The sequence below is a fragment of the Trichoplusia ni genome, assembly GCF_003590095.1.
Source record: "Trichoplusia ni isolate ovarian cell line Hi5 chromosome 19 unlocalized genomic scaffold, tn1 tig00002959_group18, whole genome shotgun sequence".
Lineage (NCBI taxonomy): Eukaryota > Metazoa > Arthropoda > Insecta > Lepidoptera > Noctuidae > Trichoplusia > Trichoplusia ni.
The window spans coordinates 1-26,442 of NW_020799799.1; the positions used below are offsets into that span (position 1 = coordinate 1).

Genomic DNA, 26,442 nt, shown 5'->3' on the forward strand with positions numbered 1-26,442 from the left:
AGACTACTGGACTCAGAACTAAACATAGCCTCACACCCCCAAGTTGCGCTACAACACCCGGTCCGACGCCTTCCGCATCCAGTTCGAGCTAGCTAAGGGTATATTATAAACTTATGGAATAATTTTAGACTTCTATATTTTGATGGAAATCAGTAGTGTATTAGAATAGACAAATAATGACAATGATGACGTATTAAGGCAAAAATACAATAGGAAGCAATAGTATTTAAGACATTAAAGAAAATGTTTGCTTTTTGCAGGAAATGTCGTGGAGTCAAGAACCGTTAAACATACCAATAGAAAGATACATAACACACTTATTAGAAGAAGTACCTTTTCCTGAACCAAGAATATTGTTGCAAGTAAGTTTTTATGACACAAAATAAAAATACATTTATAATACGTACGACAACAGTGAATGGCTCAGCAACAAATGTTAAAGATTCATATCTTAGGTGTATGTGTAAATCTTTGACATGATGCGTCTCCAAATACCGCATGCCTCATAGAATATTTGACATGTCATGGTAGGCACGATGGCAAAGTATGAAAAGCCGAAATGTAATTAGTCCATCAGATAAAACAAAATATTAGATACGAATCTCTTACTGCTTTTTCTAAATTAGTAAACGCGATATCATCCGGATTTTCCTTATCCAAAATTACCATTAAAGACTTCCAAAATGAATGTACTGAAGTATGACATCATCACGTCATACAATAAAAATATTTTTACGTGATGTTTAATTCCGTAAAAGGATATCTGTCTTATTTTGATCTTTTTGATAGTAATGAAAAATGTAATAAGGTAGACACCATCATCATTATTTGATAAGACTATTACGTTAGGATCTATTATGAAAGTACAAGTCGAAATAATCAGATACCTCTCTCGATAATAAACCGTATAAAAAAGCTACAACAGTGTAGGCTTAATGAGCCTTTAGACATCTTCTGAGTCCTCTGACTCTCTCTTTTATTTTCACAGCTATCGCCCACAAACCAACACGATCGCGTCATAGTAACTCGACGTGATGACCAGCCACTAGTCCGAAGCGGCGCCAGTTTCAGACAACTACTGTTGAACCTTGGCCCAGACAACTGTTTACTAGTATTAGCCTTAGCTATTACTGAACAGAAAGTACTTATACACTCGCTCAGGTAAGATAGTTGATGTATATTTTAATAAACATGTAATATAAAAAAAGTTCCCTTCAATAATAATACCTAGCTTACCAATGAGGCCTTACCATAGCATACTTTTTTTATTTTTATATTACGTGACGTGAATGTGTGGATTTTTACATTGATTTTCTTTTATCACCCACTTACCTAACTTACTGGCAACTGTTATATATTGTAAAGAAAAAACCCTTTTTTAGTAATATAAATACGTTACATGTTTATATGCAAAATTGATAAAAAGACAGTAAGTTACCACATAATTATTCATGTATATATTGGGCTAACACGAAATGGAGGAAGATAGAGAGAGGGATAGATTGAAGTGCACTAACAAAAGTTAACTCTTCAAAGGATCAATCTCGCCAATTAAATGATAATTATTTGTGATGTCGATATATCAATTATAATAACTTTAAAAAATGAGTTAGTTATAAATTGTTTTTTCTACTTAGACCATCATTTACTGTTTTTCATATTATACCAATTAATTATTTTACAGGCCAGATACCCTTACAGCAGTTTCCGAAGCAGTATCAAGTCTTCTTTTCCCATTCAAATGGCAGTGTCCATATATACCACTCTGTCCATTAGGTAAGCAAATACATACCTATTTACTTAAGAACTTTCAAACAAACTTGTTCCCCGTTCTACAAAAATACTCTTGTCCTAGAAAAGTAAAAATAATAATAATAATTACGCTGTTATTTGTATGCATTAGATCATTCAATGTGCAGATGTTACGACAATAAGAGCAAGTTGCAATAGCCAACTACGACACATAAATATAACAAAAATCCTTAACTTGTCTCTTATTTTTTATGTTCAGGTTTAGCAGAAGTATTACACGCGCCGTTACCGTATCTCATTGGTGTAGATTCACGGTTTTTTGATTTATATGAGCCACCGGCCGACGTCACGTGTGTTGATTTAGACACCAATAATATTACAGTGAGTACTATTAAGTTATCAGAAACTAATTTAATCTTGCCTAAGGAAAAAACCATAACAAAACCTTAATTTCAGATATGTGAATCACAACGACATATTTCTCTGAAACTGTTGCCGAAGCGACAAGCGAGGGCGCTAAGACAAACTTTAGATTTACTCTATGGAAATATTCGACCAGGTACTCTTTTCAAATTAATTACATCAAAAGACGTAAAGACTTAGCAATGAAGTCGTGGATCACATACGTAATTTTCGATGACGATAATACAACATTTGTGTTTGATTATAGCATCTCCCGTACACCATGCCAGTGAAGCTAAATACAACGGAGAACCTACAACGAGTTTAGATAGAGACTTCCAGAAAAGGAAAAAGGAGGTAAGGTTTAATCTAGTATCAAAATTCAGAAATTACTGAGGTATTAGATAGAGAGATCATGAAGACAAATTAGGAGGCCTTTGCCCAGCTATGGAATCTGGCTGACTACAAATGTAGAAAACACTAAGATAATATTTTATTATTAGTATATTCTTGAACTTTACTAATGTACATGGCCTTCAAATGACAATATAAGACACGTAAAGGGCGTCCAGGCGCCGCAAATAAAACCCATAGAACAAAACAGTTTTATTTCAGTTTGTAATCCGTTTCCATTGATCGTTACAGCAAGCTTTAGAGTTGAAAATCCAAGAAGCGTTCCTACGTTTCATGGCGGTTACGTTACAAGGGTACCGCAACTATCTCATACCCCATTACGAAGGCGCCCACTGTTGGGACCACGGACCCGCACGCTCTGTTCCATATGGACGCGTTTCTACGGTCGAGGATAAGGTATAACGTGTTATATTACTTATTGGAATATCCTTGATGTTAACCTATTCAAGCTCACTTAGGTTATTGGCATTCTAAGCTTTATTTACAGTGTCTTTTCAGTTCTATTCCATGTTAATGATATTTTGGTACTGCACTTGAGTCATTAGTTATGTAAAAAAACGCTTCTTGAGCGCTTGTTTTTGGCTTACTAGATATAAAAGGATTTTCATTTTGATAATGTCAAAGATTTGCTCAATTTCGTTCTTAAAATGGAAAAATTGTCCTGGATCAATTGGTTAATTTTTAATACGACCCGCAATTTCAAGTTAAAATCAGTTTTACAGTCTTTTATCTTGTCTTCTCTCTTATATTCACTAAAGTTAACTGTAAATTGCATGTAGTTGGTTAGTGGTGTTTCTAATAAAAAAGTGGAAAACCATTTCATTAACGAAAACAGCCTATTACCCATCAGAAGATGTCGCAGGGAGAAATAATTAATTATTATTACTACATTTAACACAAAATTTTCTTTACAGACCCACCAACGTTTTTACAGCCTAATGATGCGTACACAAATGTTCACCCGCTTCATAGAGGAGCGCTCGTTCGTGTACGAGCCCGACCAGGGCCTGACGTTCTTCGACGAGTGCATCGAGCGCGTGGCCGCGGGCGACGACCAGCTGCTGGGCATGGACACCGGCAACGCCTCCGAGAGGACCGCCTTCGTACTGCCGCCGGACCCGCCCGACCCGGGTGAGGGGGACTAGCTCTTCATTATTGTTGTTATACGATATTTTTTTTTCTTCAAAAAAAAAACGACTCCCACAGTATGGAATTTAATCCTTGTGTTGCTTTTTGGGGGGTTTTATAAACATGCAAATCACACAAAAGCACCCAGACTCGGAACATGCATTCGTGGAACACGCAAAAGCTTGTCCTACGCGTGGATCACACCCGTGACATGACCCGCAAAGTAGGTTTGGTGTGGTGAATACTTACTGAATTTGTGGTTGTCGTTGTTAAATCAATTAATTATGTTTCGTTTGGTTGAGTATAAAATTTGAGATTTCATAGGTTTATGATTTGTTTTTCGAATTCTGATTTGTGCTGATCAATGTTTATTTGTAGTCAGTTGTAAGCTATCGATAAAGCGTGTTTATAAAAAAGAATGCTTTTTACATCTAGGAATAACATAGTAAAGTCAACAATTACGCTCAAAAAATATGCACCGACAAAGCATGTATCTGACTGACGTCTACCTCCATTCATTGCTATCGTCTGAGCTTTAGCGGTTTGGTGAGGTAGCGATGAACCACACCGTCGCGCCGCGCCGCCGCGCCTGTATGCTGTGTATACTGGAGTGGTGCGGGCGCGGCGCTGCGGGCGCGAGCCTACACACAGCATAGAGGCGCGGCGGCGTCGTGTGCAGGAGCGCTATCTGGGGTCTCTGGTGGTGTCGCGACGCTACAACCGCTCTTTCATTGCAGAGGCCACGTACTCGTACTCCAGCTTCTCGCTGGACGACACGCTGATGTCCAGCTGCGGGGGCCGCGCGCGGGCGGCGGCGCTGCTGGCGCTGCCGCCGGCCGCGCTGCACTCGGCGGAGTCGCTGACGGACGCCGAGCCCATGGCCCGCCGCACCAAGCATGAGATAGCCGCCGCGCAGAGGTACGCACTACACACCACACGCTATGTCCAGCTGCGGGAGCCGCCTTATTTCATACCCAATCAAAAACTTTAAGTTTATGTTTATTTAACATACAATACATGGGCTGGTTCCATGTGGCCCAAGACAGAGAAGTGGAAGGATTTGAAGAAGGTAATTTCCCAGCACTAAGCAATTTCCCAATCACCATTTTTTTTCTCATTTACAGATTAGCCCGGAAAGCGAGTTTATCAGCGGAGGCGTGGGCGAAATGCTTACTCGGCGCTTGTTACTCGCTGTACTTCCTGTCCCTGCCGTGTCGCATGATGCTGAGTAGAGGGAAAGAACACGCCACGTTGAGATCAGCGTATGAGTTACTTGAACGTGCCACGAAATTGAAAGTGCCTTGTGATGAGGTAAGTTTTTTTTGTGTAATATGCGATTTAAACCCGTTAGTAAGTAAATTATGTTTGAATCTATCATTAAAAAAATATTTTGATCTGTAACGTTCATAACACAATTTCGGAGTTACTTTATTAATTTCAAGATCAACCAGTTCTCTTTAACATGTATGTAACCACGTTGGATCCTGTAATTAACAGTGTTAATTATTATCTTGCCACACATTACTTCTATCAATCAATTCAGCCTATCGCCGTCTGCTTTTGGACATGGGTCTCCTTCAAATTGCGCCACAACACCTTCTCCACATACAACAATGGTCAAAAATAACATTCTTATTTTACAATCCAAGCAAACTCAACAAAATCCTCCTTAAAAACAATTTACACTTTCAGGTGTGTTACCGCGTCATGATGCAGCTATGCGGCAACCACTCGCTACCAGTATTGGCAGTACAGCTGTTGTTCCTAATGAAACGCGCTGGCTTACAACCTAACGCGCTCACCTATGGGTACTATAATCGATGTGTGCTTGAAGCCACCTGGCCTCAAGATATGCCCAGGTATGCGAGTTTTGATTATGTTTTAAATATAATTTTATCTAAATACTTTATTTTCTTGAGATTTTTCAACTGATCCTGTAATCTTTTAGAGGGTAACAAAAGTTAACAGCTTAAATTCAAATGAACTTTTAATATATAAAAATTTTACTTACTTTATATTTATGTGACAGACTATGAAACTTGACAAATAATTACAAGTAGCTTTGGTTGCAATCCTTTTACAATAAGGATTTTAGGCTTGTAATTTGCTAGTAACATTGAATTAAATAAATGAATTTCAATTAACCTATATATAAAAGTTTAGTAGGTGATGTAATAACCCCTTGCCTTGGTCCGGCAGCGGCGCGCAGCTGCTGTGGAACAAGCTGCGCATCGCGGTGGTGGGCGCGGCGCTGTTCCGCAAGGCGGGCGCCACGCGCGCCAACAGGAACCTGCTCAGCTCGGCCGCCGCCGCTGGTGAGCCACTACCTACTGTATACAATGTGGAACAGAATAAACGCAGTTCCTTGATTTCTTCCTTCATCATTATCGATAACCTTTACTATGGCATGAATAATGTAAAAGCAAAAAAAAATTGCGCCCAGATATGTACGGAAATTTTGAGTTTTTTCTCGATTATAGTATTATTCCAATGATAAAAGAATGCAATTACATTATTAAAAAATTGTAAAGATTCTTAACAGATCCATTACTACATAAAGATTGATCACAAGTTCCTCTCGGCAACCCAGCTTTGTATGTTCATCCATCTACTATATTATTAAATTCATGTTGCTATGTAGGCAGCAGTACGTTGCCGCGCGTCCGCTCTGCGGCGGCTGTGGGTGAGGGTGCAGAACTCGCGGGACTCGCTAATATAGCTGCCTGCGACCCCGGGAATAGTCGGACTAGCTTGGACTCCGGTAAGTCTATATTAATATTGTATTATTTTAACAATAGGTCATTGACACTGCACGGATAGCAGAGTGGCTGAGGTCATCACGCCAAACCCACCATGTGCTTACGTGTCGCGGGTTCGATCCCCGCTTAGGACCAGCGTTTGTGTAATCCACGAATGCTTGTTCTGAGTCTGGTGTCTTTGTGCATATGAATTGTATGTTTGTAAACTCTCCCGCGATACAAGGATTAAGTTCCTTAATGCGAGAGGCGTTTTTTAAAAAATGAATAAAAAAGTTACATTACTCACATAGATTTGACTAGTCGGATGGCGTAATTTGTATTAATGGATGTGATTTGTATTTTTTTAATAATTCTAAATTATTAAAAAAATATATTTTAAAGCCTTGACACAAGAGTAATATCTCGCATTCCGCTTATGTCTACGCCTATCTGATATGCCCTGGCCAGCATGCGAGCGCGAGGCGGAGGCCCGCTGCAGCGCGTTCGAGGCGCTGGTGCGGCGCGGGAACATCGTGCGCGGACACACCACGCGCGGACACGCTCACCACATCTGCCAGGCCGCGGGATACTCATCTCAGGTACCACTCATGTATTTGCTATGAGTTTATGTACAACTAGATACTAGGAAAACGACAGAAATCAAATTAATTTTCTAGTATATCGTCATTATGATATTACAGGTTAAAGTAAGATTGTAAAGTGATTTTGAAAGCGAGATGCTTTTGTATCGTATAGTTTGATTGATGTCTCGTTACCAGAACTAACAATCTTTTAAAAAAGTGATGATATGATCTCCATAACCCAGAAAAACCGTCAACTTTTTATATTGTTTTTATCAGGTGTACCGTCAAACCCAGACCTCAGCGACACAGCCAGACCAAGAAGTAACTCGCTCAACAGTAAAGAGTCAAGTACACCTATTCCTATACCAGAGAAAAGACAGGTAATTTTAATTTTTGACGCCATTTTCTTTCATTATTATAATTGTTTGAATATAGTTGTATGTTATATTATAATTTATTTTTGTTTTCAGACAATACACGTAAGCCCAGATAGTCCGTCCGACTTGCGAATCTTGACTCGTTCAGAGAGCTTCGCTGGTGATGCGCAAATCGTCCAACAAATACAAAGGCTGGCATTTTCTAATGGTTCGTTATTTCGGTTTTCGAACTCCCATTATTATTACACACATATTACACACTACGCTTTCAGTCCTAAACAAAGCAAAGCTTGTGTTATAGCTAACAGACATAACGTAAAAATATTAATTATGGTATAAGTAATCTTTAGTAGCTAAACAAGTTTTTAGATCTGGGCAGTATTTACAAAGCTCTCATTAAAATTTCAGCAGGAACCCCTACAACGAAATCTCGGTGTTCGAGGACACTAAGTTTCCCTGAAGAACCGGAGACTGAAACTACTGCAACGATTGATGTACCAGATGCAAGTAAAACCTCACCATTAAAGTGAGTATTAATACTTGTTTGTTTACCATTGTATATATTTGTAGGGATGTAGATTGGATAAAATTTAAAAATCTCAGTGACCAAACATGCTTTGTACAACTTTTTTCCTAACAGTGAAGACATGTTTTGTTTCTTTTTTTGGCTCATAATATAAGACACTTATTTTGATGGCTATTATAGTTCCAATAAAAATTAAAGAAGTCTTTATCGATGTTTTTTTACTAAATGTAAAAATGTGAGGATGTTTCTGACGGAGGAAAAAGAAAAATTACTATTAGATTTGTTACTACGCGGATGGAACAGCGATAAACATAAAATGAAAGTATTACTGGCAGGTTTTCATATCTTCCAAAAGTACGTGATCAATATAAGTACTATTAAGTTAGCACAATGTGTGTGCTTATGTACGTACTCGTCCGCAGAGTGTCAGCCCGCACGCCGGTGCTGAGTGACGACCCGCTGGGCGCGCTGTCGCAGGCCGCGCCCAGCCCCGCGCCCGGCCCCGCGCCCGGCCCCGGCCCCGGCCCCGCGCCGCCCGCCGAGCCGCTACTCCCGCGCCACGAGCTCAGCGTCAGCCCCAAGCTGTTCCACCGCCGCAGCAACTCCTTCCAGGACGAGCCGCCGCACGACCACGCAGGGTATACACCTTCCTTTACTAGAACTTACCCATTGCACTTGCTAGCCTAATGTAAACCTTATAGTTCGCGCGCGTTTGCTAGTCGACCCTTGTAGCTTGTGAGCAACGTTACGTGAGATTAAATAAATGGTTATCAACAACAATTCAGATGCCACATTTCATAGAATTGGAAATGTCATTTTGTGGAATGTTTAGATAAATAGACACCTTGGAAGGTTATTTTTTTAAATTCAAGTCCTTTTCGAATTCCGCAGCTAGACTGCTACACTCATAATCACAGTGAACATGACTCAAACAGTTTTACAAATCTATTTCTTTTATCGCGTACATAAAAATCTGTTTCGACTTATCGAAAGGTAGTATTGAATCAAAAGCTCAACTACACATTTTGTTTTTTTTAAATGTAGTATATAGATAGATAGATATAGCTATATATAAATATAAATACCTGCACGCTGCACGTACCTACTATAAATCCCAAGTACTATGTATCCGCAACCCCCTCTCTTCTATGACACTGCGCCCGCTAACGTTCCCGTATCGCTAGAGCTACGCTCCGTTGAAACACGATAACCTCGATAGTTTCCTCTGCGTAGGAAACTGCACAGAAGTGAGACGGTGCCAGCAGGGACTGTGTCTTCGAGTCTCGTGAGCCTCGGTAACACGCTCAAGATCAGCTTCGGGTGAGTCGAACGTAACATACAATGTGTGATGAATGGGACATGGTCATGCAAGGTATTTATTGTAAAATGAATCTTAAGTAAATTGTTTAGAGTTCAAAATTCATTGAGAATTATGGTTCTACAAATGACTTATTTCGACGGAGTTCAGTTCAAGACAAAATTGACCTGTATAAATATGCATCCTATATCAACTGAATAAAATCCCAAATTAAAGGTTTGTAAATATCTATTGCGTAATCATGTCCTATTTTTTCTTAGTGTACTTAGACTTTTATTAGGAAATAATAATACCTAGTTTTCATGAGTGATTCTTGAAACAACTTTATAAAAGTTTTTTGAATAGTACACTAAGATCTCGATGTGTATATACAAAATGATTGTCTTGTTTAGTTGTGTCACTGTTATGTTTTAGTTCACGATAATACATCTTGTTCAATACAAAGCATGTTTGTTTTATGGTCAAGAGAACTTGAGTTCTCTGCTATTTTTTTTGAACTTTTTAGTTAAGCCTTCGATATAGACTTTGTAGCATCTTTAAGTAAAATCTGTTATTAATAATTAATAAGTATTTAAATAGTATAAACCAAATATTTACTACTTTACCCGATTGATATAAAATGAGGAATGAAGGATAGAGGAATTTGTGTGCTTGACTTGAGTCCACAGTCACTCTTCAATTCTTAAAAATGATAAAACTAAATCTAATCCCAAGAAAAGTCAAGAAACAAAGCAATAAAGACATAAGAACTTACTCATTGATGATGTATGTAATACATTATTTTAATAATATTTAAAGGTGCTACAAACGTCGTTTTTTATAATACAATAGCAATGTTATGTTGTTAACCGCACACACGCAGTACGCTAGCTCGTTTGTTTCTTAGACGCTATTCGCCCGCCAGACTGTCGTTGCGCAAGGAAAACATGAAACTCGGGAAGGCTATGATCGAGAATTACTTCAGGTGAGAATCTCGAAATATCCATTATTAAGATGAGGTTTTATCTCTGTTCTGTAATCTTCTGTGTATATTGTTTTAAATCGAAGAAGGTACTATGTTTATATTCGTTTATCTTCTTTACTTGTTACTGCTATGTGATTGGATTATTTTTATGAATGAGTAAAAAATATTTACCTGAAATGCTTAAAAGTCTAGACTCAATTTCACTTCATTTCTAGTATAAAACTAAAAGAACTCATTACGGTCTTCGGGTTATACTAAATAACCAATTGTAATAATTAACCATACTTACTTTAGATATACAATTTCTAGATCCTATTTCATTTCTATGAATTCTGTATTCTTCAGAACAGAGATAAATCCATCTTAAACCCATATAAAGTAAACCCAACTATGTAAAATAACCTCTGATATAATATAATTGAATTTGTAATCAAAAACGCAGCCTGAGTTTTTGTCTGCTGTAAGTATACATTCAGGGTACCTATAGACAATCATCTATAGAAAACGTTTTATTTAAATAACTCCCGTTTCTGCCATTCCATCGTACATCGACATAACCAACATTGTTTGTAGGTGTATTGTTTTGCATGGACATACATAGCTAAAATATTGTTTTTTTTTCGTATGGAACATAGAGATATGGAGGGAAGTGTCTTTACTTATTAGTACTTACTAGAACCACTGTTGCTAATCTCAATATGTATATAAAATAAATGGAACGAACAACTGACTCCAGTAAATATTTTACTTTTTGACACAATATACTCGTATGTAAATCCAGTGTTGACGTTGTGTCCTTTGTAAATTTTGTGGTCATAAATAGAAAATAAATAATCATTATTAAGCAAAATCATACCTAATCTTGATTACCGCTTCTTTCTTCCAGCTCTATGTTCCATAATATGACCGCACTGTTTTGTAAAATGCATGTTTTCAGTTGATTCTGTATATAGTTTACATGTCCAAATGTATTTAAATGATCATTCACCTATAATTGGTTTTACCTCGATACGAGTCTAGTATTAATATTTCAGCCCGACAAGTATAGCCGGGAAAAGATCCAATGAGCTTCTTCAAAGTGGGCTTAGCAGTCTGAAGTCTGCAGCAACGAGTATGGCCAAGAAGTTCGATGAGATGAAAGAGGTTATATCAGCTAACTCTACTCCAGTGAAGGGAGCCTTTGGGAACGCGACCAGTGCGTTACTACCAAGTTTTATGGGAGAGGAGGATTCTACTGATGGATCGTCAGAGATTAATCCAGATGGTGGGTGATTCATATCTTATTGAAGTAATATGAATTGTGTTGAAATGTAAATATAGTTGATAATGCTTCGCGCGGTTGATAAAAGGTTCTTCTAATTCGTGTCTAATTTTAATCCTTATGTCTCACATTTGGCGGTATATTTGGTCATGATGTTCGATTACAATAAAATAAAATAGACAAAAAACAATTGTTGCTAAATAAGAAACTTCAAACAGTTTTGAATTGAGTATATCCTACACAGTTTCATTTTTAACAGTTGTTTCAACATAGTCAAAAACATTTGAGAACGACTAAGCTGCGTGTCACTGTACGACGGATATTCGGAAAAAATGATCTATAAACTCAATACTAATTAATAACTATACTAACATAATATCGTTGCTTCTGACTATTGTCTCCACTTCATAAAAATTGAACTCTATATCCAGCCTTGTGTTTTCAGAGTGGGTCGGCGGTGTCGGTTTCCGCCGTGCGTCGAGTGACGCGGAGCTAGCTTGCTCTATGGAGCGAGGCTCGCTCGCTACACTCATGTCCCATCTGCCCGACAATCTGTACCCCGTGCAAAATGTAAGTAATCAAACGGTCATAGAAAATCAGAAATGAAAAAAGGTCTGGACTAGTCTGGAGCAATTTGGGGAAATGAAGTCATTAATTAGTAACATAAAGGATATACATAAGACATATCCCTTAATATTGTTGTTAAGAGGCAAACACTCATTATCAGTTCGCTTCGTTTTAAGGAGCTGTGTAAATATATTCTTTCTCTAAGCAAAATATTTGTATTATACTCTCAAACTAGTACATTATTAAGTATTAAATACCTTTTTCCATCAACAGGACACTTCATCAGAGAATTCATCAGTTGTCGTCCACTTATCATCATGTTCACAATGCCACCAATGCTTCGCATACCTATACGATGAGGATATTATGGCAGGATGGGCGGCCGACGACTCTAACTTGAACACTCGTTGTATTGCGTGCGGCAGGCATACCGTGCCCTTGTTATCTGTGCAGGTAAAACTAACGCCTTAAACGAAAACGAAACCGATTTAAGGAGAGAGTAGAATATTGAATAAATGATGAATTACCATTCCATAATACCTTTTGCCTCGTCTTTCTTTGACACGATCTTAAATCTACGTTTCTTTTGTCATGCATTCTCATCAACTACAACTTACTGTCATTTGATCATCTTGTTTATAAATATAAAATTTTAAACACATACGGGATATTGAATGATTGTTTTTGTTTCAGATAATCCGTTCCGACCAAAAACAAAGCGAAACATTAAGCGTGCCTTATTTAAACCCTCTGGTATTGAGGAAAGAATTCGAATCTATATTAGGTAAGTTACGACCTTAAACGGAAACACGGATTGAATTGTGCAGATATTCAGAGATCAAGTTTAAATTGCTTCAAATCTGATTATCTTTCTAGTTAGGTTATAAATAACTTTTGCCGTATAAAATTGTAGGTAGGGAAGGCGACACATGTTTAGCGGACCCCGGCTTCGTGGAATCACATCCGATAGTTTACTGGAACTTGGTGTGGTTCTTAGAGCGAGCCAACATAGAGAACCATCTCCCCGATCTGTTGTGCCCTGACTTCCAATCTAAGTACCAGAGTACAGATATGCTGCAAGATTCGGACAAGACTGGTAAGTACAAATTCAATTGTTAATAGTAAGGTAATCATTTTTTATGTTAGTTTAGAATAACGTGAAACAGAAGAATTTAGTAGGGATGGACAAATTCAAACTTGATCAATGACGTCGGTAGCGTAGTTCGGAAAGCATAACGTTGAGGCGGGGTTTGCACTTTAGAGTCCTGTCTGAGATTGAAATGATACCAATGTGTTTAATTGCAAATGTAGTAGAGATTGCTCAAATAGTGTTTGGCATACATGGAACGCAGAACTGTAGAAAATGAACTCTTCAGATGTGCCCGACATGGCTTTCAAAAGTAATATCTACGCATATATTATAAGATTGCAAGGCCTTCACGGTGACAGATGGTTCTATATTAACTTTATAACTTCTTATACAATCTCGAACAATAGAAACTTCAGTCGCAATAACGCGTATAATTACCAAAGTGCCTTCCTAATTCCTGACATCCCTTTCCCTTCCGTTCCCACAGTGCACTCAAGACGTTTATCATGCTCAACTGTCCGTATATATTTTACGACGTCCGTCGAAACAGAAAAAAAACGCAAGAAATAATTTGAAGGCATTCATTTGTTAAGTATATCTGGATAGTGTTAGTATTTTGTAGTGTCCGACCGAAGGTTCGGTTTTGGCCGAGTTTCGCCTAAAAATCAAGTTTCGGCACCAGTTTCGGCTTCGGGCAAAATTGGCCGAAACTTTTGCCGAAACAGAAACTGATTTCGGAAGTTGTCGTGCACGCTCGCCTCATTTCGTTTCGCGCGGCAACGCTTTGGCGGACGCTCGCGCTCTCGGCCCCGTTCGGGAATTGTCGTGCGCCGTTCGGATAGCTCCGTATCAACAAAACTACTCCTAACTAATGCAGCATAATAGGTAAAATGCACCAAATTTCAGTATTTTAAGGAATTCTAAACTTGACCACGTGAGTTTCGGTTTCGACCGAAACTAAAGCAACGGCCGAATATTCGGTTTCGGTTACGGTCGGAAAACCAGTTTCGGTCGGACTTAAGTATTTTGTAGTTTCCTACTAAAATTATATATTGTATGTAATTATGTACTTGAAAGACGATATGGCTGTAAAGTGTGTTTCTTGTGAGATGACGGCCGATAGGAAGGTATGGAAGAAGATGACATGTTGCGCCGACCCCAAATAAAATAATTGGGATAAGGGCAGGGGAATGATGATGTAATTATGTACTTGGTATTTAAAGGCTTTGTAGGTATTTTAGTCATGAATATCCAATAGTTAGACGGTTCAGTTCTTAATTTGGTTCACCAAATTAATATGAATCCCGTTGGGTATAACAGCTGGACACGCCTTGTCTGCTAACTTTTGACCATGGTCCCAAAGGATTTTGTCGAGGTTTTAGATTGAACAAACGTCTGTCACGGCTTTCAATTCACTTGATAACGAAATTCATCATTTCTCACCCGCAAGCGTGGAAATAGCCGTCACACTGAGTAAGAACTCTGAAAGGCAACTTTGCGGTGGTGAACTTTGTTCAGTACGAGTCTCGAGTTGGCCTACATTCAGCCTCGTTTGAGCAAACCACGTTTGTCCTTGCGCCAACGTTTCGATATGCTTACTAGGCTACTGATCTCATTAGGCGAACTTTACTTGATGCTGATATTCAAGCTAATAAACGTTCTTGGTAGAGCCCACATGATGTCTGCATCAGTATATTACATGTCCCTGCCTTACCCAGGCGGCTGCTCGGTGGTGTGCACGTGGGAGGGGCGCAGCGTGTCGGGCGGCGAGGCGGAGGCGGGCGCGGCGCTGCACGCGGCGTGGCGCGCGCGCCGCCGCCAGCACCAGCGCTCGCGGGCGCTGCAGGCGCTGCTGCTCACCGGGGACGACGGACACGCCGGACACACGTAACTAGCTAGACATGTAGACACACACGCGGGAGGCGGGCGGCGAGGCGGAGGCGGGCGCGGCGCTGCACGCGGCGTGGCGCGCGCGCCGCCGCCAGCACCAGCGCTCGCGGGCGCTGCAGGCGCTGCTGCTCACCGGGGACGACGGACACGCCGGACACACGTAACTAGCTAGACATGTAGACACACACGCGGGAGGCGGGCGGCGAGGCGGAGGCGGGCGCGGCGCTGCACGCGGCGTGGCGCGCGCGCCGCCGCCAGCACCAGCGCTCGCGGGCGCTGCAGGCGCTGCTGCTCACCGGGGACGACGGACACGCCGGACACACGTAACTAGCTAGACATGTAGACACACACGCGGGAGGCGGGCGGCGAGGCGGAGGCGGGCGCGGCGCTGCACGCGGCGTGGCGCGCGCGCCGCCGCCAGCACCAGCGCTCGCGGGCGCTGCAGGCGCTGCTGCTCACCGGGGACGACGGACACGCCGGACACACGTAACTAGCTAGACATGTAGACACACACGCGGGAGGCGGGCGGCGAGGCGGAGGCGGGCGCGGCGCTGCACGCGGCGTGGCGCGCGCGCCGCCGCCAGCACCAGCGCTCGCGGGCGCTGCAGGCGCTGCTGCTCACCGGGGACGACGGACACGCCGGACACACGTAACTAGCTAGACATGTAGACACACACGCGGGAGGCGGGCGGCGAGGCGGAGGCGGGCGCGGCGCTGCACGCGGCGTGGCGCGCGCGCCGCCGCCAGCACCAGCGCTCGCGGGCGCTGCAGGCGCTGCTGCTCACCGGGGACGACGGACACGCCGGACACACGTAACTAGCTAGACATGTAGACACACACGCGGGAGGCGGGCGGCGAGGCGGAGGCGGGCGCGGCGCTGCACGCGGCGTGGCGCGCGCGCCGCCGCCAGCACCAGCGCTCGCGGGCGCTGCAGGCGCTGCTGCTCACCGGGGACGACGGACACGCCGGACACACGTAACTAGCTAGACATGTAGACACACACGCGGGAGGCGGGCGGCGAGGCGGAGGCGGGCGCGGCGCTGCACGCGGCGTGGCGCGCGCGCCGCCGCCAGCACCAGCGCTCGCGGGCGCTGCAGGCGCTGCTGCTCACCGGGGACGACGGACACGCCGGACACACGTAACTAGCTAGACATGTAGACACACACGCGGGAGGCGGGCGGCGAGGCGGAGGCGGGCGCGGCGCTGCACGCGGCGTGGCGCGCGCGCCGCCGCCAGCACCAGCGCTCGCGGGCGCTGCAGGCGCTGCTGCTCACCGGGGACGACGGACACGCCGGACACACGTAACTAGCTAGACATGTAGACACACACGCGGGAGGCGGGCGGCGAGGCGGAGGCGGGCGCGGCGCTGCACGCGGCGTGGCGCGCGCGCCGCCGCCAGCACCAGCGCTCGCGGGCGCTGCAGGCGCTGCTGCTCACCGGGGACGACGGACACGCCGGACACACGTAACTAGCTAGACATGTAGACACACACGCGGGAGGCGGGCGGCGAGGCGGAGGCGGGCGCGGCGCTGCACGCGGCGTGGCGCGCGCGCCGCCGCCAGCACCAGCGCTCGCGGGCGCTGCAGGCGCTGCTGCTCACCGGGGACGACGGACACGCCGGACACACGTAACTAGCTAGACATGTAGACACACACGCGGGAGGCGGGCGGCGAGGCGGAGGCGGGCGCGGCGCTGCACGCGGCGTGGCGCGCGCGCCGCCGCCAGCACCAGCGCTCGCGGGCGCTGCAGGCGCTGCTGCTCACCGGGGACGACGGACACGCCGGACACACGTAACTAGCTAGACATGTAGACACACACGCGGGAGGCGGGCGGCGAGGCGGAGGCGGGCGCGGCGCTGCACGCGGCGTGGCGCGCGCGCCGCCGCCAGCACCAGCGCTCGCGGGCGCTGCAGGCGCTGCTGCTCACCGGGGACGACGGACACGCCGGACACACGTAACTAGCTAGACATGTAGACACACACGCGGGAGGCGGGCGGCGAGGCGGAGGCGGGCGCGGCGCTGCACGCGGCGTGGCGCGCGCGCCGCCGCCAGCACCAGCGCTCGCGGGCGCTGCAGGCGCTGCTGCTCACCGGGGACGACGGACACGCCGGACACACGTAACTAGCTAGACATGTAGACACACACGCGGGAGGCGGGCGGCGAGGCGGAGGCGGGCGCGGCGCTGCACGCGGCGTGGCGCGCGCGCCGCCGCCAGCACCAGCGCTCGCGGGCGCTGCAGGCGCTGCTGCTCACCGGGGACGACGGACACGCCGGACACACGTAACTAGCTAGACATGTAGACACACACGCGGGAGGCGGGCGGCGAGGCGGAGGCGGGCGCGGCGCTGCACGCGGCGTGGCGCGCGCGCCGCCGCCAGCACCAGCGCTCGCGGGCGCTGCAGGCGCTGCTGCTCACCGGGGACGACGGACACGCCGGACACACGTAACTAGCTAGACATGTAGACACACACGCGGGAGGCGGGCGGCGAGGCGGAGGCGGGCGCGGCGCTGCACGCGGCGTGGCGCGCGCGCCGCCGCCAGCACCAGCGCTCGCGGGCGCTGCAGGCGCTGCTGCTCACCGGGGACGACGGACACGCCGGACACACGTAACTAGCTAGACATGTAGACACACACGCGGGAGGCGGGCGGCGAGGCGGAGGCGGGCGCGGCGCTGCACGCGGCGTGGCGCGCGCGCCGCCGCCAGCACCAGCGCTCGCGGGCGCTGCAGGCGCTGCTGCTCACCGGGGACGACGGACACGCCGGACACACGTAACTAGCTAGACATGTAGACACACACGCGGGAGGCGGGCGGCGAGGCGGAGGCGGGCGCGGCGCTGCACGCGGCGTGGCGCGCGCGCCGCCGCCAGCACCAGCGCTCGCGGGCGCTGCAGGCGCTGCTGCTCACCGGGGACGACGGACACGCCGGACACACGTAACTAGCTAGACATGTAGACACACACGCGGGAGGCGGGCGGCGAGGCGGAGGCGGGCGCGGCGCTGCACGCGGCGTGGCGCGCGCGCCGCCGCCAGCACCAGCGCTCGCGGGCGCTGCAGGCGCTGCTGCTCACCGGGGACGACGGACACGCCGGACACACGTAACTAGCTAGACATGTAGACACACACGCGGGAGGCGGGCGGCGAGGCGGAGGCGGGCGCGGCGCTGCACGCGGCGTGGCGCGCGCGCCGCCGCCAGCACCAGCGCTCGCGGGCGCTGCAGGCGCTGCTGCTCACCGGGGACGACGGACACGCCGGACACACGTAACTAGCTAGACATGTAGACACACACGCGGGAGGCGGGCGGCGAGGCGGAGGCGGGCGCGGCGCTGCACGCGGCGTGGCGCGCGCGCCGCCGCCAGCACCAGCGCTCGCGGGCGCTGCAGGCGCTGCTGCTCACCGGGGACGACGGACACGCCGGACACACGTAACTAGCTAGACATGTAGACACACACGCGGGAGGCGGGCGGCGAGGCGGAGGCGGGCGCGGCGCTGCACGCGGCGTGGCGCGCGCGCCGCCGCCAGCACCAGCGCTCGCGGGCGCTGCAGGCGCTGCTGCTCACCGGGGACGACGGACACGCCGGACACACGTAACTAGCTAGACATGTAGACACACACGCGGGAGGCGGGCGGCGAGGCGGAGGCGGGCGCGGCGCTGCACGCGGCGTGGCGCGCGCGCCGCCGCCAGCACCAGCGCTCGCGGGCGCTGCAGGCGCTGCTGCTCACCGGGGACGACGGACACGCCGGACACACGTAACTAGCTAGACATGTAGACACACACGCGGGAGGCGGGCGGCGAGGCGGAGGCGGGCGCGGCGCTGCACGCGGCGTGGCGCGCGCGCCGCCGCCAGCACCAGCGCTCGCGGGCGCTGCAGGCGCTGCTGCTCACCGGGGACGACGGACACGCCGGACACACGTAACTAGCTAGACATGTAGACACACACGCGGGAGGCGGGCGGCGAGGCGGAGGCGGGCGCGGCGCTGCACGCGGCGTGGCGCGCGCGCCGCCGCCAGCACCAGCGCTCGCGGGCGCTGCAGGCGCTGCTGCTCACGGGGACGACGGACACGCCGGACACACGTAACTAGCTAGACATGTAGACACACACGCGGGGGGGGGCGAGGCGGAGGCGGGCGCGGCGCTGCACGCGGCGTGGCGCGCGCGCCGCCGCCAGCACCAGCGCTCGCGGGCGCTGCAGGCGCTGCTGCTCACCGGGGACGACGGAAACGCCGGACACACGTAACTAGCTAGACATGTAGACACACACGCGGGAGGCGGGCGGCGAGGCGGAGGCGGGCGCGGCGCTGCACGCCTCGTCACGACGACAGACATGTGTGCAGACACAAACTATACATATACTACTTCAATGTCAGTTCGTCCAAAGTTGATAGTCCAATGAAACGGAGCGACTATCAGAAAAGATACGGAAAGTACAACAGGGTTGCATAAAGGGAGGGCATCGAAGATTTAATATAATGTGGTATTTCTCAGTTTCTCGCTTGCTTCGTTTCAATAGACAGGCAACGTAAGACGGGGAATCAAAACTTGTGTGGTAATTGGGCATGGTTTCGTTTTATTTTATCTTGCTGTTTCGAATAATGATTATATAGGATCTTGTTTCTTATATTACAGCGTGGCCCTGGCTGTTCTCAACGGCTTGCTGAGCAACGACCTAACTGACGGTCTGCGTAAACTCTCCGCCTGGAGAGAAAACACGTGCAGCAACAAGCGTTACCATTCCTTCTACAGGTAATTACTCGATTTATATACACGGTCAATGTGTCATTTGATAACATGTCTAAATTCATATTATTATAACACAGAGACGTGCTGTTCCTGGCGATGGCAGCACTGGGCGAGCATAACATAGATTTAGTCGCCCTACAGCGTGAGTACTCGCGCGCGCTAGAACAGTTGGGCGGGGCCCCGAGACCTCAAGACCTGCCCCCCACCCCCACCGCGCTCTGTTGCCGACACTACTTCAAACGCCTGCGTCTTAAAGTCGATGACTGAACAATAACTATCTGTATTCCTTTAAACAGCTCCGCTAGCATGGAAACTGTCCTCAAAACACATCAAAATAACACATTAAAATATCACCTAAGCCGCCTTCACATCAGCTGCACAGTAGTTACTTCAGCGTAGGCATTCAATGAGCGCACGACAACGAAACGCCAGTGTGAAGGCGTTACAGATGCGTCTACGCATGTTTGACCAAATTTGGATGCGACTGTTCAGTGGCCATGTTATATGTTGCTTTTGTTTATATACGTAATGTAAGAGCAATCAATCTGCGTATTTACAGACTGTACAGATGACAACTGAATTATTCATTTCAACAATAAAAATGATGGTATATTGACACCATTAGTTATAGTTTTCATATAAGAAATGAAATGGTAACTGTCGGATTGTGATCTTAATTTTTAATAGAGATCCATTTGATGCTTCTTGTCATCAAATAAAGCTTGAAAAATTAGTTTACGATGGGCTCAAACACGAGTTCCGGATCCCTAAGCCTTATTTTCATGCAATATTAACATTGAAACCCGTACAAAGTATGTGTACGAGTAGAAATGTATTGTTATTAAAAAAGAGTTATTATTTTTTCGTAGTTTAGTTTTGAGCGTTTTGTTCATTATACAACACTTGTAGGGTGTACCGTCCATTTTATTTTAGAACGATATAGTTTATCGAAGCATTACATTCGTGTATGGCTAAGACAAATCGGAACTTGACGAACTTCTTAAGCCCGTCCAAACGGGATCAAGGTATGCTTGATTCAATATTAACTATTGTATAGTTGAATCTATTAGGTTTCTTGGCCGCAAGGTCAGGACTATAAATAGGTGGAATACTGTGGATAAATTGTGGCCTAAGCTTCAATAATATTGCCCCAAAGTAAAATATTTTGATGTATCATTCACTCATAAGCAATCTTTGTAATAAATTCACCTTTCGGCATATCCATTAGTCTAGGATTGTGGGTGCTAAGTTAAGTAATCGGGACGGTGACCATAGTAACGTATGTACATAGAGTTGTTGTATAGAGTAGGTGTAAGGCCACGGAGAGCGGTATGTAATTGTGCTTAATTATGTGATGCCAGTGCAGTGATACGGTTGAATTCGTAAACGAATTGTATGAAGAGTTTGTGTGAGTGTTTACATAGTCACATTATTTATGTCTCGTGCACTCAGTGTGATTCATAATTACGACACAGTTTTTCAAACTAGAAAATGCAATCATTTATCCACACCAATATAATAACTACATCTTACAGAGACAGTAAATAATGTGACTGCCAAAATTCAAAAGTATTCATGAACGTGTCAATATAGTTAGTTAATATGATAAAATCATATTCATTTATTGTATTATCATACTGTTACTTCAACAAAACTTGTATGACTGCAATTTGTTCAGAGTAGCCTTGTAAAATTTAGTGATCTGTAGCTCTATTCAATTTGAACATATATATTATTATTATGTTAAATTAACAGTACCAGCAATTCATAGTGGACAGTATGAATTAAAAATAACTTGTATCTTAACATTTTTTTCCCAATTGGCAGTAGATCTATACTGCAACCAAGAAATACTCAGGATACTAACAGAAATATAATAATTTGCATTCAAAAGTAATATTCAACACTATTTATTGAAACTAACCCTAGTTACTATGTAAACTCGATATAAAAGTCAATGAAACTAATTTGCGATCAAATTCTAGTGATTTTTTATTTATTTGAAATTGTGATTCTATAAATGTGTTACTGAGTTTTGGCTCATTATTTCTGTATCCAATGTATTAATGCGTAATTGTTTTGTGTACACCCATGATCATGTACAAGCCATATAGTTAGTTCCATATAATTGTACAATGACCTATGAAGCCACAAGAAGTATTTAAAGTTGTAAAATATTCATCATAAGCAAAATCAAAACTTATTTATATTACTACATAGCTACAGTAATGAAATACATAAAAATAACTCGAGGAAGTTCTGTTATTAAATAAAGATTATTTTATTTTGACAAGTGTAATGAAATGCATATAATTTTTTATAAAAAAATATATAAGGCTTCAATATCAACTGTTTTATTTATCACCTAAACTAATACATTATATCTTAAGACATACCTAAAACTCTATATAAAAACTTGCCATCATGATCATAAAAGCAATCATTAACTTTGTATGTTGCCCCTTTCTTGTAAGCTTTCTTTGGGATTCTAATTCTTTCAGGGTAATTCATGATTTCTTTTGGGTCCTCAGCTTTATTCTTAAACTCTACAACACCACTTTCCTCATATTTATCATTGAATACTTCCATTTCATTGACCATACTTACATTAACAGCTTTCTTCTCTGTGTTAACCGAACCTGCTATCATTTGGTCATTATATCTACCTCTCGACCTTTATCTAGTCTTTTTTTTATTCGCATAGTGAGTTCTTCTAATGTTACTACCTTGGAGTCTTTCTTTTTACTCTGTATAAACTTTTCATCACCATCAGAGGATTCTGCATTTAATTTCGCAAGTATATTTTCATTCTTATTTGCAGAAGCGTCAGTTTCCTTTTCTGCACATTTTCGATTATCCTCTCAAATTCGCCAAGATCTTGACTTGGTGTGATATCAATTTTTATAGACTCTTGTTTTAATGGAGGTATCGACCTGTTTGAGAATTTAAGGAAATGTTTTTGAATTTCTGGCGGCATGCTTGATGTGCCTTCTTTCAACTCTTTCCAATTTCTCATGACAGACGCGTCGTGACGTGCGATGCGTTCTGCTGTAGCTGGTTTCCATGGATACTTAAGTAGTTTCTGCAAAAGAACAAAATAATTTAATTTTTAGGTATTTGCTGAAATATTTTGATTTGCAAAGTTCATTTTTAAAGTTTGACATGTAATAAAGTTTTATTAAGAAGTTTCAATTATATCCTACTACAAAGGTAGATGCACAAGCAACCGCAATTAAATTAAAGGAATATTAGCTCATCTTTAACAAGGTTTAAGATGAGCTGAAAGTATTATGGTTGGAGTGCAATCTCTTTTTCACACCTGCAACAATATAACTTAATGAACTATAACAACATGAGGCCTCATGGGCTGACAAGCTTGCTAATATGTATTGTGTATGGATAGATAGCAAGACAGATTGAAGTCAAGTCTAGTCTCCAATTAATAATGATAACATATTCACACTAAACTATTTCAGCTAACCTTTACAACAGGTACTGTGACAGGAAAGCTCTCAGCTATTTTCTCCGGTGTCCACTCATCTGGTTCTGTATTAGCCAAATGCCGTATTTGTTCCTTCTCACTCCAAGTCAACAAGTTCGGCATGTTCTCTTTGAAGTACTTTTCCTTAACAATGCGATGACGGAGCTCATATTTACCCATTAAAGTTTCATTCATGTGGTCATCGTAAACTTGTCCGACTGGAAAACGTAGAATGAACTGTGTTCTAGATTATATATAGTTTATGACTCTATATTGTATCAAAAGAAACGGTGGCATTACAAGTAACATGATTGTTTTGTCATGAATACATACATTGTAAAGTCACTCTCAGACGACTCAACGAATTCTTCTAAATTTTCTTCTTTTACACGAAGACCGTCTTTCTCATAAGCTTTTATTTGATGGCTTAAACCTGGATTAGCACTTTTAGGTTCTAACCTCTTATTTCTAAGGGTACGTATAATGGCTTTGTCACATGTGCGATAAATCTGCCTTAAATGAAATGCAAACATGTTTGATATTTTGTTTTAGATAATCGAACATAAATTGTATTGTATTAATTATTTAAAACACAGAAACTATAAATTTTTGTAGTAAGCGCTTCTTTTTAAAATTCTTGACATTGACATTTGTCGAAATAAACATACGGCTTTGACAGCAGATAGACAGTATTGCAAGGGTCAAACTAAAAAACTGTTTTTTTTTTTATAGGAAACTATTTTCGATAAAACCTAAACTTTTCCAAACCAGTACCGGAATGGTTTACAGAACCTTAAAAACGATGTTGAAATAATTTGTGTAACTACCGCTGATCAAAAGTACTTAGGTGTTGTGACCTTGCTTTAGACGTATCGCTTCTTTAGATAGTTTAAAATATGATTTAAAAATCATCTAAAATAGTACATACATTACATAGCATACGTTACATTAAAATACATTTAAAACTAAGGACTTAATAGGTTTTTGTAGTTAGTAATAAGTTATAAGAACATTGTTACTTTAAACTACCAAATACCGTCTGCCTCAACCATCTCAATCAGAATTTAACAAGTCCATTATTAGTAAACCACAGTTTTCTCCCAAACTGTACCTCATTAATATTCATTTACAAAACAGCGCACCGTTCCCTTACACTCACGTGCCGATCACCTGCCCTACTTAGCCCTCGGACCACATTCACACAGAATCAGGTTTTTCTCCGGCAGCCGGTTGCAACTCACGTTTCTGAATACTCTTGCATTACTTATTGTATGTCTTTTTATCAGCTGTTACGTTGTCAGGTTATTTCTAAACATGTCTCCAGCAAAATCTCATATATTTGCTCGTAAATACGCAAGATTAAGAGCGTATCGTAATAATTTTTACTTAAATACTTACGTAAATATATATGTTTGGACAAATAGGTATCAAAATAAGCATCCTCAATAATAACTGTTCAACCACTGCTGACCTGTTATCCCTTAAAATCAATCAGTCAACGGTTCAGCCAACTGCAGGACATAGGTTTCCTCCTTGTCTCGATGTGTATTGCCCATTTGTTACCTACTAGATATGTGCAATAGATACTAGAAATTTACATCAACATTTTCTTAGCTTGGGCTTGTTTCATTGCCTCGGTAAAAAAATGGTCAATTATTGAGTATAACTATTTTCGCATCGCAATTAAAGAATAAAAAGTAGGAGCATAAGGAGGAGCTCATGGCTAAGCTATAACCGCATAAGTGATTCGATCACAGGTTAAGCTATGCTTGACGCGGTTGGTCCGTAGATGGGTGACCATCTATGCCATAACGAGTTCCTCCGTGTTTCGGAAGGCACGTTAAATTGTGGGTCCCGGCTGTTATTCCTACATCTTTGACAGTCGTTACAGGTAGTCAGAAGCTTGAAAAAGTCTGACAGCCAGTCTAACCAAGGGGTATCGTGTTGCCCAGGTAACTGGGTTAAGGAGGTCAGATAGGCAGTCGCTTCTTGTAAAACACTGGTACTTAGCTGAAACCGGTTGGACTGGTAGCCGACCCCAAAATATTTGGGAAAAGGCTAGGCCAATGATGAATTAAAGAACAAAAAGTCTTCACAAAGTAGGTGCCAGCTTAAGTATGTACACGATACTCATAGTCATAAATAGTTTAAATCGTTGAATATCCACAGTTTTTCTTACCCAATTGTGGCCAAGCCGAAGGGACCTTATGTTTTGGATTTGATGTACAAATTAACGTTGTCAGTTACTTTACTTAGTTAGTTAATCGGTAGAGTCTAGACAGTTTATTATCTGAACAGGCAACAGGTGATGCAAACTTACGCAAGAGGCTGATATTCAAGTGATAATAACGACGTGACAATAAATGTATTAATTAATTGCATAAGTTAATGTGCTAAGATTACTGTTCACTGCACTGTTAAGTACGTTCAAAGATAATTTCAAAAGTTAGAAGATGACAAAACCTTATATTTAGTATCTAGAAACTACACGTAGACTTATTAAAAGACTATTTTAAAGTTAGTAAGACGTAAAACCAAATGCCTTTGCGCAACTCGTTGCAGGTTCGATTTTCATGTCAGATGTTTCGTTTCGTCGAAAATATTGCAACAAATGTTTGTGCATGTTTGCAAATAATTTTAATCACAAGATATAACCTTCACAATAGTACCTACACTGGCATAAAGTCCAGAAAACTTGTCTAAATATGTTTCAAACTCTTTGTGGTACCCTATCCCAATACGACTCTGAAATAACCGATTTTCAAGGATGTATTGACATGTAAATAATAACATAATATTTCAAAATAACACTCGGACGTACAATCAGCGATGAAATCAGACTTCGGTGTCAGAAATCGCCGTCGTCAGTTGGTCGCGACTGTCCGCGACTATACGACGCACTGCGTTCGCGATACAGTTCAAAAAACAAACCAATCGCGCCGATCCGGTATAATAATTATTCTATTCATTGAAAAATAACAACAAAGAAAAGATTTTCTTTTCGTTTGGTTTTCAGTGATTCTTTTGATTTATTAACGTGAGTATTTTTTTTCGTATAAATATTATTATAGTCTATATCAATACATAGATATAATTTCGTATTTTTGTTATTTTTTTTTAAATAATAGATACCTATATTGTGCTGCATCATCAGAGAGATTGAGATCATCATTCATCTAAAATTCTTAACAATTTATAAATATTAAAAAAAAT

The 26,442-nt window shown here is 43.9% G+C and overlaps 2 pseudogenes; one reads left to right on the plus strand and one right to left on the minus strand.

The window, feature by feature from the left end:
* Positions 1-228: 228 nt before the first annotated feature.
* On the plus strand, positions 229-20,083 carry LOC113506561 (annotated as a pseudogene).
* Positions 20,084-22,084: 2,001 nt separating this feature from the next.
* LOC113506562 lies at positions 22,085-23,898 on the minus strand (annotated as a pseudogene).
* Between the last annotated feature and the right edge of the window lie 2,544 nt (positions 23,899-26,442).